The sequence below is a fragment of the Bufo gargarizans genome, chromosome 5, assembly GCF_014858855.1.
Source record: "Bufo gargarizans isolate SCDJY-AF-19 chromosome 5, ASM1485885v1, whole genome shotgun sequence".
NCBI lineage: Eukaryota > Metazoa > Chordata > Amphibia > Anura > Bufonidae > Bufo > Bufo gargarizans.
This window is the reverse complement of record NC_058084.1, coordinates 402,555,719-402,571,617: the sequence shown is the minus strand read 5'-3', so window position 1 is coordinate 402,571,617 and position 15,899 is coordinate 402,555,719.

Below are 15,899 nucleotides of genomic sequence, written 5' to 3'. Positions count from 1 at the left end.
AATGGTATTGCTGCTCAGCTTGGCCAGATCTTTGTTTTTCTGATACATCTCCAATTCTCCTACATAGACAGCCGCCACTAGAGGGAGCTCAGAAGCAAACTGCATGCTGTGTATACATTGGACTGAGGAGTAAGACAATGTGCAGTTCTCTCTACCTGCAGTAATTTCTATCATAGCTATATTTCTTAATGTTTATAAAGACCTATATACAATGTTGCCATCTTCAGGACTGGATTAAAACAAATAAATAGAAGATAAGCAAATAAGGCTACTTTCACACTTGCGTTTGTGGTTCCGCTTGTGAGTTCCGTTTGAAGGCTCTCACAAGCGGCCCCGAACGGATCCGTACAACCCCAATGCATTCTAAATGGATGCGGATCCGCTCAGAATGCATCAGTCTGGCACCGTATGGCCTCCGTTCCACTCAGCAGGCGGACACCCGAACGCAGCTTGCAGCGTTCGGGTGTCCGCCTGGCCGTGCGGAGCCAAACGGATCAGTCCAGACTTACAATGTAAGTCAATGGGGACGGATCCATTTGACATTGACACAATATGGTGCAATTTCAAACGGATCCGTCCCCCATTGACTTTCAATGTAAAATCTGGATGGATCCGTCTGACTAACTTTTAGACTTAGATTTTTTTATGAAATATAATGCAGACGGATCCGTTCTGAACGGATACCATCGTTTGCTTTATAGGAGCAGATCCGTCTGTGCAGACACCAGACGGATCCGCTCCGAACGCAAGTGTGAAAGTAGCCTAAGCAGAAGACGTATGGAACAAGAAGACTGTGAAATGCAATGCATACTGTGGAGTGGAATGCCAGTATATCCTCTTATCATTAACGATCCTTACTCTGTATTTATTAAAATTGCATTTTCATCTTATTAATATTTAATGTACTTGGGGGCTTTTGGCATCTTTACAATGTGTGCACAAAACAGTGCTTGCAAGCTCTTAGATGTTCGTACGGGAAAAGTAAGGACATTATAGAGAGGAAATACTGTAAGAAACCACAGGATTATGGAGATGAAAAGGAACTAAAGGAGATAATATGTTCAAATGCATAAATGCTCTCAAGTTGTAACCTTCCTTCTGTAGGCTCTGAGCAAAAATAATGAATTAATAAAATAGACCAAGTAAATGCGTTTATCAGAGTAGGTGATTCAATTCATTAATGGGAATGTATCATCATATTTAATGATTGCTGAAACATAATCTTTCTTTTTTCTTATAATTTATTATTTTCTGTGTATGATTATGCTGCAGCCATCTTACTTGAGCTCATGCTCAGAGCTTTAGAGATCTGCTTAAAGGTAATCTGTCATCAGAATTTACCTATAGAGCTTATTACATGTTCCTATTGTTCATCCTCCCATCATTGTTAAACTGGCTTTGTTTATGCTCAAAGATTGTCTTCATAAATCAACTTGTATAAAATGTACCTGATGTCCTCACCGGGTAGCTCATAGAGTCACTGGGGTATTGTGCTGGATGAGGCATGTCATGAATCAACCCTCGCGCTCTCTACCGTCTTGCTCTCGGAGACCGCCCCCCCCCAGCAAACAGACATGCGCAGTGAGAGGAGGTGTATACACCGTGGCTCAATCGCTCACTGTGATCTGCTGACATTGGTCTTGGAGCATGCACAGTGAGCACTTGAAGTAAAGGAGTAAAGGTGTTGTGGCAGTGGAGCTGCCAGAGGGACATATGAGGGCCATTAAAATGATGTACCTCACCCAGAGGAAGCTGGATGAGAAGAAGAAAGGCTGGGAAAATAGTGTTTTTCCTCTTTGTGTATCAGCCAGGCTGTTAATAAGAGGTGATTAGCAGCCAGCTGAGGAGCTCAAGTAAAGGTGGGCTGGGCTCCTCAATCAGGGAATCCGTCTGGGAAAGAAGCAGGCTGTGCCAAGGCCTGTGGGAGCCAGGACCCTCTAACCCTGTGTGGGGTAAGCACTGAGTTGTTTTTGAAGAGCTGGGTGGTAGAACCAGATCGTGATAGAGAGGGAAAATTACTGTGTAGTCAGTGGCCAGACGGCCGAGGATTTATGTTTATGATTTGTGTTTGAGCTGCTTTAAAAGTGACAATAAAGCTGGTCTTGGCCAGTTTGCACCCACATCTAGAGTGTTAGAGTGGCTTCCTAAGGTGTGCCAACCCTCTAAGTGAAGAAGACTGCGATCTTGAAGACCTAACTGACCGCGAGTTGTCATAGTGTAAACACCTGCACTCACTGCACATGTCTGGATCGTGGCAGGACAAGGAGGTCTTCTGCACTGGCTTGAGATTTCACTTTTCCAGGCGCTGACATCAGGAAGGCAAGGGGTGATCTGTGAGAGGGGAGGTCTGTGAGAGTGAGATGGGCAGAAGCACGGGGGAATAGCTCGTTACTCGCCTCATCCAGAACAATGCCCCAATGACTCTATGAGCTATCTGATGATGACGTCAGGTACATTTTAAAAGTTAATTTTTTACATAAAGAAAATACTTTTGAGCATAAAGAAAGCCAGTATATGACTGATGGGAGGATGAACAGTGGAAACATGTACATGAATTAGCTCTATAGGTCATATCTGATGTGCAAGGTCCCCTTTAACAGAAGATGTGTACCATAACTTACTTTATGTGTGTAATCTGCTTCCAGCTTCATATTACAAATCTTGCCTGTGATGATATTGAGACAGAGTTGCATTACCTTGTTCAACAAGGCTGTAATTGCTGCCAAAGGTCCCTCTACTACTGTATATACTGATTTAGGCTTTATTCACATGTTCGGATTTGTGCAATCTCAGTGAAAAAACTGTCAGTGTTTCATCTGTGAAGATGTCCATTTTGGTACATGTTTCTATTTGTTCCTTCCGTGTTGCAATCATATTCCATGTGCTCTGGTAGCTTGAGAGTGGATTTCCAGAGCAGCTCCTACCAATGGTCAGTGAAAACCAGAACACGGATGTCATTTGTGTTTTGTCAGTGGTTTTATGGACTTATAGCCTTCAATGAGCATGATTGATTTGCAACACACACCAAAGTAATTCAACTGACCTTGTGAATAAGCACACTAAAATCAATGTATATGTGTGCTGTTCATGGAGAACATGGTCAGCACATGTCTGTGATTGCTAAACGACATTGTAATTTTGAGTGACTAGTCTATGGAATTTTTAGTTTTTCCACAAGATCACTGTATACTCCAAAGTATAGAGAAAATGTGTATTATCTGTAATTTTGCTTTCCTCAAGTCTGAAGGCAGCACAGAGTGGGGTATTTTGTCCCCCAGTCTCCATCGGCCACCATAGAATGATAAATTAAGAATTTGCATAATTAATTGCTGGAGCTATATATACCCTTTCTCACAGCTTAAAAATGAATTGTAAATAGAAAACAAGCTGCCTTTGAACTTGAGGAAAGCAAAATTACAGGTAAGACATTTTCTCCTTCCTATTTATCCCTAGGCAGCACAGAAGGTGATGTAAATAGCAAAAGAAGAAAGGGAGGGTGAATCTTTCAGAACAGCACTAGAATATCTGAGCCAAAGACTGAACCTGAGAAGCATTTACATAGAGCCTGTAGCGCGACACATGGGCAGACAGGCTGGACCAAGAGGCTGAACTGCAGACCTGCAGACACTTGAAGACAGGGGGTGGAAGCTGAATAGGAAGATTAGCACCTTTTTGGAACAGGAGGAAAGGTTCTCATCTTCTGGACAATAGAACTCGATTAGTCTCTTGACATCTCAAAAATGAAGAATATCTTCTATAGAAGGGACCTTTAGTACTACTGAGTGTGAGTCCCAGAGACAGGATCACAAGAAGAAAGAGGAAGAATGTGGTGATGAGTTGCTGATTTGTGGCATTCTAATTTTTCACATGATGACAAACATGAACTTTAATGTGACTTCCTAATTTCTTCTGGAAGTTTTTCTACAAATAGGACCATCAACAGTAGGATGAGAAGATTCTTCAAGACATGAATAGATCCTATACTTTATTTCTGAGTGCTTACTCTCCTAATCTCCAAGTTATTAACTGGATATTGTTGAGATGAGAAAGATAAAAGCCCTTCTGTAACAGTAGGACTTGATGTGGAGGAAATATCCAAAATTCTCCTTTTGAGAGACATAACTGCAGTGGAAAACAAGCCCAACAAGGCCAACTGAATGAACAATCAACACTATCTTTACCTCTGAGGTCATGCAGAAGGATGTACAGAAGATGGTTTCTTTAATTTACTCTTGCAATTAACTTATTCCTTTTGCAAAGCTCTTCCCCTTCAACCATCAAAAAAGGTCCGCTCAGGAAACATGAAGAAAGATGACAGAATCTGGGAATATCTTGCTTGAGATCCCTGAAGTGACTCTTTTCCGGAGCTAGCCATCTATGACTAAAGAAAGATGGGCTAGCTTATTTATGGTAGAATACACACTTGATTTACTGGTGGATGGTAGCGCTACCTGGAAGTAGAAAGAGTGTTTGAGTTGATGATGAACCTAAGAAAAAAAATTCCAGTAGAAGGAGAATCTCTGCTGATGGGTCAACCCACAGCCGGTCATTTAAAGGCTATGTACACCTTTGGGGACAATTGTTTTTTATGAAAGCATTTTACTCATTTGGGGCTAAAAATCATTTTTTCAATTGGTCATTATTAAAAAATATTGAGCCGTTCTGTCACAAAGGGTCTTTCTAGCTGTGTGCATTCTACTTTCACTTTCACTTTTGTGCCAGTCATCTAATAACACTTATCTCTAAATTACTAAGTGGTCACAAACACTTAAGCAGCATTCTTATCAGTAAGATAAGGATTGAGCTTTGATGAGTATTTATAAAGGAATAAATATGTAATGTACATATTTATTCCCAGAATTTTTGTACAGTCACTCAGAATTGAGAAAGCTTGTTGGAAGAACGAGTGAAACGTTTTCAAGAAATCTACAGTAAGTCCAGTTGCCTTGATTTATTCTCTACAGATAAATCTAGCAGAGCATTTAATGAGGACATTTCTGGATCCATGTGAGGTACAGGCCTGGTTCTAGCTTTGTCAGAAATAGATTGTCATGTACTATATGATGTCTGATTTTCATTTTTACTCATGGGATAACTCCTTTAAGGATCTTGGTGATTCTGATGTTTTTCTAAAGAGATGGCAGATAGTAGCGGATACTGAGCAGATTGTTTCAAAACTCCCGTGGCCAGGTTAGAACTTGATAAATGGCATTTTCTGCTTATCAGATAAGCTGTCATGTTATGTTTTTAACTCTTAAGCTATATATACACAAAAAGATTCACTTAGCCTTTGACCTCATCTGTATAGTAAGGTATTTAGTAAAGAGCGTCTGAAGACTACCTGGTCATGTTTCCACACAAGCAGCATCTTATAAAACCCAAGATGATCTAAGGCATTTTGGGTGCCCACTGTAAAGCTACATGCGAATGGCGGCAGCAGCAAGATGCTACAACATGATTATGGGGGCCCATGCCGTGACTTTGAGAGGGAAAGTCCATGGGCAAAGAGGACATGGCTAGCCTGACTCTATACTGTATCTAAAAGTCATCTCAGCCACCCACTGTGTCTGTAATAATAAACTGGGTGCTTTGTTAAATAATGTGCCCAGGTTTATCTAGTGCTGTCAGTCTACTGTGCCATGTGCCACTTGTAAAAGGGTTGTCGGACTAGGGGACCACCTTGCTCAGGGACCCACCGGGGGATTCACCTTTTCCCCTGTGTGCCAGTCCGACCCTGATTACAGGTAGTGATCTCTGGAAATATCTGTAATATCCACTCTATTCCAGCATGTATTAAATGCATTCAGATGGATGTGCTGTCTATTATATACTGGTAACAGAGAAATTACTACTATTTAGACAGTGTAAACAGTCTAAAAATGTTCCAGATATAAAAAATGGTGTTTAACTTTACAACACCTATTGGTTGGTTCCACAATTTTGCATCAATTTGCGCCAATATTTTTGTGCAGTTTGGCAGATGACCCTTGTCCCAGTTGTTGCAAGTTAGCCCAGAATTCTGGGGCCTTTAACTTAGTAAATCTCTACCACTGTTGTCTTGGGAAATGCATCACTGTATAATCACAGTAAGGAATGTGCAGTATTACAGAATTGCATGAAAATCAATGGCTTTAAGGCGTTGTGTCACCAGTAAATGGCATTTATCATGTAGATAAAGTTAATACAAGGCACTTACTAATGTATTGTGATTGGCAATATGGACAATCACACTACATCAGTAAGGGCCTTACATTAACTTTGTCTACATCATAAATGCCATTTACTGAAGTCAGACAACCCTTTTAATAGGATGCTATTAACAGAATTGCGAATGTTGCTGTATTCTGAATATTGTGGTGGCCCTTGCAGTTTGAGCCCTTAACAAAGACTACAGCAAGAGAAAATAATCCAGCTTCCAGGATGGTAGTGGTAATTCATAATAATCTTTATTAGATAGGTGCAGAATAAAATCCAGCATGTACACAAAGACTACTGATGGTGAAAAAATCCCTTTAAAGGAGAAGTTCAGCTTTAAACGCTGTCTGATATATCTCCCAGATATGCTAGAAGAAGTCCTCAGTGATGGTCTGTGACCTGTGATCACTACAGTGAAGAGGACATGGTGCTCCTCTGACACCTGTGCCCAAGATCTTCACATGCAGTGAAAGAGGACAGAACTAGAGACCTGTGGATCTCTAGGAAATAGAAATAGGGATACTGCACTTGGAGGAATACTATGGCCCCTTCCTTTAGTAATTAGTGGAGGTTAAGAAACATTCAGGGTCAGACTGGGCCACCAAAGTACCTGAGGATCCTCCAGTGGGCCGAAGCTCTGACAATATTAGACCCCTAGTAAAGCAGGGCCCTTAAGATCCTATATACACGCAGGGTGGGCCGCTAGAACATTTCTATTGAGCCCAAGAGACTTCAGTCCGATGCTGGAAACATGTCTCAGAAAAGAATGCATCTAAGATAACTGTCAATGGTTCTAGAGAGACACAAAGATGCTAATAAATACTTATCGTAAAAAAATGTCAATCTACTTATTATTTGGACAATGATGCTGTATATTACCCCATAAACACAGTTTTTGTACAGGAATTTGTCACAGATTCTGCACCATAAAGCCAATAGCAGTGCAGTACCCCAGAGAAAGAGGGGCATCTGCAAATTTCTTATTCTCTAATGTTGTTGTGTTATGTCCTGGTATGTTTTGTTCCCAGCATAACTATGTAAAGATGTCACAGCGAGGGTTAACATCCTGGCTCAGCTCTTGTATGAGGTTAGTAGTGGGCAGGTCCCACCCCTAACATTAGGGCAGTCTAAACTGGAGTTCAGAAAGAGAGGAAGCTGTAGCCATGTACTCCCTCCTCTTAGCTTTCAAGCTACAGAGACTCACCGTTCGCTGCATGATCTACAGAAAGAGAGTGTCACTGTCACGTACACACACACAAGCAGGGGGGAGGATAGTGACCACTGTGCTCCACCCTCACCCCTGGCCCTGCCTACTTGCATCGCAATTTCTAATGACAGAGGACAACTGGACGGCAGTCCCTAGCCTTAAATACGTGCTGGGAGGACAGACAAGACTAACAACGGATAGTGAACAAACTGCGTCAAAACCAAGAGTGCGACAAAGTACAAATGGAGTAAGCAAAGAATAGTCAGCAGATTCCAGAAGAGTAATATAGTGCCACAGGAATGAGAAAGAACAGGTCAGGTCACAAGCCGAAGGTCACGCCAAGAGGTCACGTCAGCAACAAGGAGCAAGCAGGAGCGGGTCAAAAACAGGCATGGGTCAAATCCAGACAGCGCAGGTAACTCTATAGTAGATAGCCTTGGAAAATTAATCACAGGCAACCTGTGGCTAGCAGGTTGCCTGTTTATATACTGAAGAGGAGAGGTCATGTGACGTGGCCAGCGCCACATGACCTCCCACCATGTCTGACGCCGAGTGGCCAGCTCGGTGCTTAGCCCCTTATATGTTACTATGGGGATGGGGGCCGCTGGCCGCACAGAGAGGAAGCATGCGGCCTGGCGCTCCGCCCCCGTTGCCCCAGCAACCGAGACGCCGAGTGGCTCAGCGCTCCAGCGGGACACGGAGTGCGTGTCTGCCACCGAGTAACACCAGGGCGCCGGCGGCGTAGTAGAGGAGAGGCACGTCACCGGCGCCCTGTGACAGTACCCCCCCTTCCACAAGGGGCCTCTGGACTCAAGGAGCACGGGAGTGACTTCTCCCAGTGTTCAAGGTGGAATTTCCTTATTAAATTGGTCGCATGCATCCTATGCACTGGTACCCAGGACCTTTCCACAGGTCCGAAACCTTTCCAATGGACCAAGTACTGTAAAGAGTTCTGGACCTTCCTGACATCAATAATCGTGGAGATGATAAATTTGTCTGGGCCACAGGAGAAGGAGGTCAATGTGGAGGAACCACGAGAAATGTATCTCTTTAACAGTGATTTGTGAAATACATTGTGGATGCGAAGGGGGTCAGGTAATTTCAATCTAAAAGACACGGGATTAATAATCTCAATAATCTCATAGGGTCCAATGAAACGCGGCGCAAACTTTCTGGAAACCCCTTTCAAAGAAAGATTCTTGGTGGACAGCCACACCTTGTCACCGACCTCAAAATTAACTCCCTTGGAGTGTCTCTTATAAGCCTGCTCCTTCTGACTCTACTGGGCCTTTTCCAGGTTCGTTAGAACCTGGGCCCAGACTGTGCACAGTTCTGAAGTAAAATTAACTGCCTCCAGGTTGGATGAGGACACTGAAGGACTGGAACTAAAACGAGGATGGAAGCCTAGGTTACAGAAAAATGGAGACACCCCCGTGGACAATTTCACCCGATTGTTGATGGAAAACTCAGCCAACGGAAGGTATCTCACCCACTGATGCTGATTGTCAGACACATAACATATCAGAAATTGTTCAACCGCCTGATTCAACCGTTCCGTCTGCCCATTGGTCTCAGGATGGAAGGGCTGATGAAAAGGACAAAGAAATTTCGCACCTTTGGCAAAAGGCCTTCCAAAACTTAGAGACGAACTGCACACCCCTGTCAGAGACAATATTTTCAGGAACTCCATGCAAGCGTACAATGTGGTCAATAAACAAAGATGCTAGAGTCTTGGCTTAAACAGAGGGACGAAGTGCACAATTTTACTAAATCGGTCGACCACTACCCAAACCACTGACTTCCCCTCGGAGGTTGGCAAGTCTGTAATAAAATCCATAAAAATATGTGACCATAGCCTGCATGGAATGGGTAGGGGTCGTAATTCAGCGGCAGGATGCGTTCTCTGAGTTTTAGATCTGGCACATACCTCACAAGCAGACACATAAGAACGGACATCTCTAGATAAAGTGGGCCACCAGAAAGACCTAGACATGAGTTCCTTAGTGGCATCGATACCGGGATGGCCGCACAAAACAGAGTCATGGCACTCACCCAACAGGCGGAGACGGAAGTGCCCAGGAACGAATGACATCTGAGGGTGTCTGTGCAGGGGCAAGATGTTGTGCTAAAGCGATTTCAGAAGAGAGGTCTGTAGATATTAATGCCAAAATGATATTAGTCGGCAGTATGGGTTCAGGAGGGGTGTCAGGAGGCAGGAAGGCCCGAAAGATTCGGGACAAGGCGTCTGCCTTGATATTCTTACTTCCTGGCCTGAAAGTAATAGAAAAATTAAAACGTGTGAAAAACAGGGCCCATCTGGCTTGCCTAGGATTAAGGCATTTAGCGGCTTCAAGGAATACCAAATTGTTATGGTCAGTAAGAACCGTGACACAGTGTTTAGCCCCTTCCAAAAAATTTCTCCATTCCTCAAACGCCCATTTGATAGCCAGTAAATCGCGGTTCCTAATGTCATAATTCCTCTCAGTGAGAGAGAATTTACGTGAAAAGAACGCGCACAGTCTTAAATTAGTGAGGTTGGGAAAACCCTGAGAAAGAATAGCCCCCACCCCATCCCAAGATGCATCTACCTCTACAACAAAGGGTTCCTCTTGATCCGGCTGAATCAAGACTGGGGCATTCTGAAAACACATTTTAAGAGTCTCAAAAGCCATGAGAGCCTCGGGTGGCCAGTTAACAAGATCCGCCCCCTTCTTGGTTAGGTTGGTCAAAGGTTTGGCGATTACAGATTTTTTTTTGATAAACTTACGATAGGAATTAGAAAATCCTAAAAGCGTTGTAATGCTTTTAGGGAAGATGGCCTCACCCAGTCTTGAATCGCCTGAACTTTCTTAGGATCCATTTTAAATGAGTGTGGAGTAAGGATATACCCTAGATATAAAATCTCCTGTACTCCAAACACACATTTCTCTAATTTGACCGAAAATTGATTTTCCCGGAGGATTCAAAGCACAAGTCTGAGATGAGAGACATGAGAGTCCCAGTTCGAAGAGAAAATCAAAATGTCGTCCAGATATACGATCATAAATCTGCCGATAAACTCCCTGAAGATGTCGTTCATTAGATTCTGAAAAACTGCCGGGCATTGCTGAGTCCAAAAGGCATGACTAAATACTCAAAGTGCCCCTCTGGGGTGTTGAAGGCAGTTTTCCACTCATCCCCTTCTTTAATACGTATCAGGTTGTAAGCCCCTCTCAAATCTCGTTTGGAAAACCAGGATGCTCCCAAAACCTGGTTGAACAAGTCAGGATTCAGGAATCAACGGGATAGAATATTGATTCCTAATAGTAATCTTGTTCAACCTTCTATAGTCGATACAGGGTCTGAGACCACCGTCCTTCTTTTTAACTAAAAAGAACCCTGCACCCATGGGGGAGGTGGAGGGTCGAATATGTCCCGTTTTAAGGCTCTCCCTAATATGCTTACAGCTTTCCTTGAAAGCCAAGAAACACTTGCGGTGTCCTGAAAATCGATCCAGCAACTTGACATGAGGCTCTGCCTGCAGAGAAGGTATGGGTTGCGTACGGGCAGATTACTGGGCCAGTAGCCTTTCTCCCAGTTCCTGAACAATTTGCGCCAGGTTTTGTACATGGTCAGTGAGACTCTGTAAAGGGTCCATAATGAAGTATGACCTGTGATTCTGTCACGTACACACACACAAGCAGGGGGAGGATAGTGACCACTGCGCTCCACCCTCACCCCTGGCCCTGCCTACTTGCCTCGCAAGTCCTTATGACAGGGGACAACTGAACGGCAGTCCCTAGCTTAAAATACGTGCTGGGAGGACAGAGAAGACTAACAACGGATAGTGAACAGACCGCGTCAAAACCGAGAGTGCAACGAAGTACAAATGAGTAAGCAAAGAATAGTCAGGAGATGTCGGGGTCAAATACCAGAAGAGTAATATAGTGCCACAGGAATGAGAAAGAACAGGTCAGGTCACAAGCCGAAGGTCAAGCCAAGAGGTCACGTCAGGAACAAGGAGCAAGCAGGAGCGGGTCAAAAACAGGCGCGGGTCAAATCCAGACAGCTCAGGTAACTCTATAGTAGATAGCCTTGGACAATTAATCACAAGCAACCTCCCACCATGTCTTATGCCGAGCGCCGAATGGCAAGCTCTGTGCTCAGCCCCTTATACGTTACTATGGGGATGGGGGACGCCGGCCGCACAGAGAGGAAGCGTGCAGCCTGGCGCGCTCCGCCCCCCGTTGCCCCAGCAACCGAGACGCCGAGCGGCTCCCCGTTCGGCGCTCCAGCAGAACACCACGTGCTTGTCTGCTGCCGTGTTACACCAGGGTGCCAGCGGCGCAGTAGAGGACAGGGACATCGCCAACACCCTGTGACAGAGAGAAGGAGAGAAACAAAGGAGAGAGCTAGAGAACCTAGAGTCTATGTACTATGCATAGAAGAGTATTGAAGTCAGTAAGGTAATCTGCTACCAAAAGCTGCAAAGACTTTACTGTGCAGTGAGAGACACTATTAAGACACCCTTCACACATGGACACGACCTGGCTGGTCATATCTCTAAAACCTTATATCCCTCAGTGGGCATTACAGCCACCATAGCAAAAGTACGACTGCTCACCATAGATTCTGTAGGAAGACACTGAAGATGGATAGAAAGGAAAGATGGCCATAATTCCCATCCTTGCCTAAATTCTTGCACGGTGAACATTTGGATGTACTATAACTGCTATTTTGCACTTCAGTAAAGAAAGACATTTAGTCTGCTACATCTGGTCTGGTTACTAGCTCCTACACTGTATGCTGGCCATTGCACTCTAAATGCCCTGGCCTGCACCCATATGAACCACTCAACATCACTGGCACCCAGACTACTATCATGCAGGAGCCCCAACATCAGAATGTGCGCTAAGGGAAGAAAGGGTGCGCCCACCTTTCACTGTACGACCCTAGGGAGCAACGGTGTGAGGATAGTCACTTTGATTGGCAACCAGAGCCACTACCACTCTCATCCACTCCCATCTTCCTGGGCTTACTGCAGCAGCTGTGTAGAATTTGCCTCCCGTTGTTTTTCATTCAATGGGGATAAACTGAAAGTGGGTCTGAGCAATATACATTGAAAAGAAGGGGTTTATGCCTGGCAGATTTTGCATTTGCGAAATCTGCTGTGTGAATAGGTCCTTCATTTTAAGGAAGATTTTGTGTAGTGTGGATAAATAATGCAGTCTGTACATTGTTCTCTAGGTGGTGCTGGAATACACCTTTTAGTGAAAAAAAAATATGTACAAAAACAATGGAACAACTATATCTCTAGGAGTAGTGAATCATCAACCAAAAGTAAATATTTTTGTACCAAGTACACAATAAATTCATGATTTCATTATAATATTTCAATAAGTCATTTAACTGGAGACTACCCTGCATTTAAAATGACTATAGTCTGTTAAGGTATAATATCTTCATAAGATTCTAATTTTTTTCTCTCTGTTGATTTATTACGTCTTTCCCTCCTCTGCAGGTCTATGTAGTGTGTGTTTCCGTTTTCTAAGACAATGCCACAAATCAAGAAGATTAACTAAGAAATGTCATTAACAGAGCTAAAAGATACATGCACATACAGACACCCACATGCAGTGGATTCCTCTACTGTTAAGCCTCAGTGAATCTGCAGCAAAATGTACATTACTACAAAGAAAGGTAACATCCCGCAGAGAATATCTGCAACACAAATTGACATGCAGGATATTTAAATCTTCACTATGGAAAAGTTCTGCAGCATCTGGATGAGATTTGTAAAACTGTATCCACTTTCCTGTTACTGTGTTCTGCTGTGGATTTGACATACAGTATGATAATCTGCAGGTAAAATCTGCAGCAATCCTGGTAGGTATGGATTTACACTAGGAATAATGAGATTAATGCATGTAGTGGTAAACTGCATATTAATGCATCACTGGGTCTTCTTGTGCCTACTTGAAGTGGCCACAAAAGGATCTACTCCTGATTTAAAGGAAGTCTGCCATCAAGTTCGACCATGCTAAACTGCTGACAGTACTATGTAGGGTCTAGGGAGACCAGTATATTCTTTTCTCATCAGGAGTAATGTGAATATGAACTTTTATTCTGGTAGATTCTGCTCCTAAACACAAATAGGCCGGCTCCCTGTTATTTGCATGTGTCTTTACTCATTTTAAAAAATACAATTCACACAATCCACTCAATATAATTCATAAAAAATAACAATTATTTCAGTGATCCCAGTCCTATAAAAAACTTTTTTATAAAAAAATGCAGTTGGTGCTGTTTTAATAATCACTTGAGGTCGGATTTTCTATAATGTTATAGTGCTATTGGTGGAACACAATCTGGAAGCACATTTTATTGTCTGCCGGATTTTTTGTTGTTAGATCGTTTGTAACGCTGTAATGTGGCAGACAGCTTCAGATTTAAGATGTTGATAAACACTTATATAATCCACTTGTTACCGTAGCAGAAAACCTGTGATTCGTCTGAGCCAAAAGTCTAATGTCTCCTCATGTAATCAGTAGATTGGCTTCAAATTTAACTGTTAGTTACTGTTTAAGATGTTAATAGAAACCCATATACGGTTCAGTTATAATGAGGCTGCTGGTCAACAGTTCAGTTACTGAGTAGATTAGATATTGTCACATACAATCTGTTTGGCTGATCCAAATAGTCTCTGTGTTAGTGTAGCCCTCAATGTGTTCACTTGCCGCTTGCTGCCTGCATGCCGCCTTCATGCGGTATCTACAGTATTTTGTCCATAGGGGGCTTCACAGTCATCAATCAGACATTTAGTATTGTGACATTCACTTTCTACTGCCTTTAGACACTATATGTGTCTTACTCACTGTTGAACCGGCTTATTCACGACTTGTTCGTATACCCTCTTGCTGAAATGCTCTTCCCTAGACATGCGCTTTTGCCGGCTTGGTCTTCCATTGGACGTTTTCTGGCGCATGCGCTCAGAGATGTCTGGGACTCCGGCCTTTTCTGCAAACAAATACTTTGCTGAGAGCTGTGGTCGTAATTGGGCTTCTAGGTTTGCATTCACATTAGTCAACCGACACTCCTCAACCACCACCAGACACGTTTCGGAAAGAAGTCCTTCCTCAGTGATACAAAGTTCAGAATTGCAGTATTAGTTTGCAGCAAAGGCCAGCATTCTGGGTTTTCTGCTACGGTAACAAGTGGATTATATAAGTGTTTGTCAACATCTTAAAGGGGTTGTCTGGGTTAGGAGCTGAACCCGGACATCCCTCCACTTTCACCCCGGCAAACCCCCTGACATGAGCATCGGAGCAGTTCACGCTACGATGCTCTCCCTTGCCCTGCACTAAATTGCGCAGGGCAAAGGCATTTTTTGGAGATCCTGTAACGTACCGGGGCTCTCCATGGGGCTGCCTGGAACCCGGGTGATGTAACCGGCACTGATGGGCGGGATTTAGCTCTGCCCTAGCCAGTAAAACGGCTAGGGCAGAGCTAAAGCCCGCCCCTCAAAGCCATTGACGTCACCGAACACACTGCCGGGTGGAAGTTTCCGCCCGGCAGTGTGTTATTGAAAACAAAAGAGCCTGTGCCCTGCGCGATTTAGCGCAGGGCAAAGGAGCGCATCGGAGCATGAGATGCTCCGATGCTAGCCTCAGGGGGGCTGTCTGGGTGAAAATAAGGGTATGTCCGGAGAAGTTTTTTTTATAGGATTGGGATCACTGAAATAATTATTTTTTATGAATTATATTGAGTGACATGCAAATAACTGTGAGCCGGCCAATTTGTGTTTATGTCCAATAATACAATATACTGAAAGGTGGTCAGCAGGCCAGGCACCAGTCAGCTGGTGAGCGTCCCTCACAGGGCCGGCGTCAGAACCCGGCAAACCCGGGCAAGTGCCGGGGCCCACTGTAAGTTAGGGGGCCCACTCGTCTCCGTGGCGGCCCCTTTAAAATGTTTGCCAGAAATATTTGCGCAGCGCAGCGCCTGCTCGCCGTCCGAGCCATAATTATTCATGTTGCGCAGCGCAGCGCCCGCCCCCTCTCTCACGTGATCCTCTTCTCTTCTGACTCCGAGTCCAGGCACCGCACGCCGCACAGATCAACGAATCCAGCGATGATCCTCATTTGAGTCTGACTCACTGTAAGCCCGCCCCCAGCCAGCAGCAGGCCTGATAGCCGAGCCCAGAGGAAACCTGGCGCCCAGCCCAGAGGAAACCTGGAGGAGCTGAATGCTGCTGCTGGACTCGTTTTAAATTTAGAATTAAGGTGAACTAGTAACAGTCACATACCAAGACCAGTTCATGAATTTTTGCCAATAAACTGTATAATTGATTTCATGTGTTCTGGTATTTTCTTATAGGAGTTTATATTGTGTTTTAGGCCGAATGCACACGTCCGCGTTCCACGGCTGTGAGCGGTCCGTGGTATCCCGGCCTGGCATCCTGCTGAGAGCAGGAGCGCACGGCGTCATTGGTTTCTGCTATGACGCAGTGCGCTTCATG